At 46.8% G+C, this 4,778-nt stretch overlaps 1 long non-coding RNA gene across 1 annotated transcript; it reads right to left on the reverse strand.

Annotated features, from left to right (window-relative positions):
* Positions 1–488: 488 nt before the first annotated feature.
* On the reverse strand, positions 489–2,716 carry LOC136473554 (uncharacterized). Its single transcript, XR_010762675.1, has 4 exons — positions 2,584–2,716; positions 1,688–2,045; positions 977–1,433; positions 489–895 (listed from the first exon to the last, which is right to left on the reverse strand). It is a non-coding gene; the product is annotated as an uncharacterized lncRNA (long non-coding RNA).
* Between the last annotated feature and the right edge of the window lie 2,062 nt (positions 2,717–4,778).

A 4,778-nucleotide genomic window follows, 5' to 3' on the forward strand; every position in this document is an offset into this window, starting at 1 on the left:
TTCATAAAATAAATTCCTAAACATTGCATTGTCTTGCTATCTATGAACTTGAAAATATTCTAAGTGTTTGAGCTGAACTTCATTCCAAGTTGCATTTCTAGGCTAGTAGAAACATTAGCTAGCAAGGTTATTTTTCAACGGCAAGGATTTCATTGTCATCTACAAAGTTCATATTCCAGACTTTATTTAAGTGCCATATAGATGTTCTATAGTATTTTTGTTCAATAAAATTTGGTTTAAAACCCTACTTGATAATTACATGAGTTATGGAATAGCTTCTCGTTTAGCATTTTTATTGATCATTTTAGGTTGCAATACTTCATCTATTCATTCCATCACATGCATTATTACGTAAACATGATGCTCATGACATAATTTGGTAATTTGTTTAGGGCGTAACACCGAGGGTGTTGCATGCACCAACAACAAACAATAGTTCCACTTGTGTCCATTGTATTTTGTCTGTCAGTGGCTCAATCTCTCTACCATAAGCAGCCCTAAACCTATTCACCGAGTAGTACTCATGCACAAATTGTTCAAGGTCAACTTCCCGCTCCCTGGTTACAAAGGCCAATGCATGTTGACATGGCTTACCAGTGTGCTGCCATTCAAGACAAGTACAAGTCCTTTGAATTAACTTCACAATATGCCTCTCAACTCTTCTACTATAGTCCCAAACCTCTACACTCCAATTAGCACCCGGTATAATTTTCAAATGCCCCAAACCTCTAGTATTTGCCTTTAGCTGAACCATGATAGTATTTTCAAGTGCACCAATATTTGGATCATCTCTAAGGATACTCATAGCCTTGCTAGCTACCCACTTCCGAGACAGAGTTTTAGTTTTCGACCTCATGGTAGAAACATATGTATGGCGATCAACCAAAACTGTCACCTACAAAACACACAATTAATGAGAATCATATTAATTTACACAAAAATAGAATTAATAATAAAAACAAATCAATTTATTTACCTCTATAGTGCCTTGGCCTTTATGTTTGGTGCCATTTATTCTCCAAGAGCGATCATCGTCGGACCTGCAATATGTACATGACTTGTTTGTTCCTACATCAAACTCCTTATTGATGGCAAATTGTCGCACTGTCATCTTGAACTCCTCCAATGTTGGGTAGATTGTGCCAATATCTATTGGGGGTTGTTCTTATCATATGAAATCACTATCTCACTTGGTACGGCATCACTAGTAGGAATGGCAGCACCATCATTATCAACACCAAGCTCGTTACCAACACCCTGTTCATTTCATTTGGCCTTGATCAACATGTGTCTCCTCTTCTCTAAAGTCTAAAAGATCAGACATCTGATTTTCACTCAAAAGTGCAATTCGATCTTCGTCATCATGAGTCTCCATTGTTTGTAGGCTATCCCAATCAACTCTTGTTGTATTTTCCACATGCTCTAGTTCGGACCTAACATAAATAATTAACGGCACAAATAGCACAAATAACACAAATAATTAAAGAGCATACTGAACAGAAATAATAACACAAATAGTTAACAGCACAAATAATTAACCGCACAAAATAATTAACATAAAAAATTAATGGCACACAGTACTTAGCATAAATAATTAACGGCACAAATAATTAACAACTATCACTATCAGTACCGATTCGCGAGTATACTGAATACAAACAAAAACACAAATGATTAAGAGCATCACCTGAACGACAACTCAACTACAGAGAGATTATACTCTACTGCCGGAGGAGTAGGCAGCAACGACCTCGCCAGGGCAACTGGACATGGCGTTGGGCTCGGCCAGGCCACAAGCGGGAGCGACTTGGTCGTCCATGCCCGGCGCGCCCAGGCACAGAGCGATCGTCGCGGCCATGCCCTCGGCGATCGCGGTCGGGCCATCGGCGGCCACGACCTGGTCGGGCGGCTGGCCATTAGGTTCGGCGGCTTCCATGAAGGCCCGTGCGTTTAGGGCAAGCGTCATGACTGGCGGCGGCACGAACCGTCGGGCGGAAACAAAACGTCGGTCTCGGTGTTTTTGTATCCATGCACGCAGGGAAAGGCTGAAGGGGAGGTGTCAGATACAGGTATACAAACTACAAAACATATAAAATACATTTAATGTCATGACCAGGAGGTTTATTTTTACTAGGTCGACGATTAGGGTCCTAAAATTACGAAACGCTACGAGGGACAGTCCCAATGAAAGAAAACTAGTAGTTTCTATAATATAGGATACCGTACAAAAAAAAAGTATTGCTTTTCCTAACCCATGGTTTCTATAAGTAATAATTATTTTCTCTTTCTCTCTCCCAACTCTATCTTCTTCCTCTAATGGGATGCGGCACAAGCCCCTAGAAACTGGTGGTTTCTCTCCAATAGCGATTTCATGATTTTTTGGCGCATTGGGTTAAGAGAAGACCTGATTTCTCATGAGGAAACCATTTCTAGGATTTTTGCTCTCTTTCTTCATTAATTATGTTGCCGTGTCAGCGTTTTATCCTATGTGGTAACTCATTTAATGAGAATAGAAAGCATCGTCAATACACAGTTGGGACTGCCCTGGTCGGAGTGCCAGATATAAAATTTTCTGGAACTCACCACGGCGGAGACGACGACAGCGCGCAGGTCTCGCGGCTGGCGAGGCGAGTCCTGCTCCGTGGCCTCCTTTTCACCCTCGCCCTGGCAGCTCCGTCACTTCGCTAGGCGCTGCGCGATTTCTAACAGCACTCTCTCCGCCGCAACAGAAGGGCCCCGCTTCTACCTCCGACGCCCGAGGGATCACGGCCTCCGTCGCGTTTCTGCCTCCAACTCCCGCGGGATCCTGGCCTCCGCCGCGCTTCTGCCTCCAACGGCCCCATCTTCAAGTCCGCCAGAACCCCCTGGATGCGGGGATCCCGTCCGGGGCCGATGATGGGTGGGGCGACGCACGCGCCCAGGACTAAGCAACGATTCGAACTGCCTCGTGACAACTTTTCGGAACATCAGCGATAAGTTAACTATTTCGCATCAGGAAGAATGCGTTATACCCTGCTCAACCTTTCGCATAAAATCGGATTCTGTCACCGGACTAGCCTTTTTTGTAGGAGTCCCCAAGGACCGGTTGAATCAGTATGCTGCTTTTATTTCAGGAGTGCCAAGTGCCAGCCAATCACCAGTCTTTTTGAGGTGTTTCTGGTTGGGATGGATTGCTTGTGGTAGCGGGACGCTTTATTCAAAATCTCAGCTCTATCCAACTCGTTTTGATGGGTTTTTTATATTTCAGAGACACTCAGATTGCCTGCTGTGTTGTTTCTGAAACTTTGATTTTCAAAAGTAGCATCCGGTCTGCAGTACCTTAGTTCTTGTCTCTATTTCTGTTTTGTCGCCTCTGTAGCTAGTCATCCTGGGGTGGCATTTTCAGTACAATATTTTTTCGGACTGCCTGCAATAGCAACAACAGGTAAGATGGCTTCAGAGTAAGTGCACAATCCCGAACTATGTAATTCCTCAGGTTGGTGACAAGTCCCTTTCAAGACACAGAAGTTAATCACTTAAATAGGCGCTGCATATTTTCTTTTGGGTCAGCAGCAAGCTCTTTCACTCCTTTTCGGTTTAGGACCTGTTTTCTCTGTTTTCAGTCAGTGCAAAGTCTCTATGTATTCCTTTAGTTTGTCAGGTCTGAACTTGTGTTATAATATTGCTCCCTGCAATAGTAGCTAGCCGCACCAGCGTCCAAAGATAACTTTTTTCGGGAACGTGCATGGCATGTGTTTCATTAAGATGTTTTAGAAAGGTTACACACCCGTCGTCACATCACGGTGAGATACCATTAGTGATGGGGTTGAATACAAACAAAAGGCACCGTTAGACGGTGAAACACACTGTTATGCACTAACTAAGAAATTAAATGTGCGACAGAAGAGCTTGCTCTGCGCTACCGTCTAGGCGACAACCACGAAGCGACGGAGAGCCATCCCGTGCTCAGGACGGCCGTGGCGCTGCCTACCCCCTGCGGGCACCAGCCTTGGGGAAGAGCTCCCGCATTGCTGTGCGTTTGGAGGAAGACAAAGGCTCTACAAACGTCTCGTGGAACCGCTCCGTAATGAACTCGTCAGGCGTTGCCGGTGATGTCCGTGGTGCGCGTGCCGAGGAAGGCCGCCACTTGTTGAGCATCACCCGCTTGGCCTGCTTCTCCGGCTGCGGGTCACGGTAGACGGATTTGGCTGCGAGTCTGTCGCTGTGCAGTGGCACCAGAGCTTCATCACGCGCGCGCGAGACACGGAGGTGCGGCGGGGACTGAAGCAGCGACTCCTTGAGCGGCAACTTGAGGCTAGCGATGAAGTCCTGGACTGAATTGGGTCGGACTGTGGAAGATCCTGCAACAGACGGGCAACAGTTTGGTGGCGAGTTAAGAGCAGGCCCCGCGTCGTGGGCTTCCAAGGTGTCCCCGACGGTAGTAGGCTGTGCAGGCTCCTCGTTGTGGGTTTCAAAGTGTAGGCTCCCGACGGTAGGCTGGAAAGGAAGAAGTTGGTCCAGCCCATCTCCAGAAACGTTGTCACCCTCGCTGGGATGGCAGAGGCTAACTGAACCAGCCAACCCTCCGCGAACAACGGGCAGAACCGCAGGCCATGCAGTGAGCTCATGCTCGTCAGCCACCAACGCCGACGCCCAGGACGTCTGCGGATGGGCGCTTTGCAGCGACATTTCCGGCTCCATGACCAAAAGCGGCTGCTCAGTTGCCACCAGGCATGGTGAAAAGCACTCGGGGCCCTCCGTGTCAGCGACATGAAGCATTGGGTCCATCCTGGGAGTCG

Source organism: Miscanthus floridulus, chromosome 8 (assembly GCF_019320115.1).
Source record: "Miscanthus floridulus cultivar M001 chromosome 8, ASM1932011v1, whole genome shotgun sequence".
Taxonomy (NCBI): Eukaryota; Viridiplantae; Streptophyta; class Magnoliopsida; order Poales; family Poaceae; genus Miscanthus; species Miscanthus floridulus.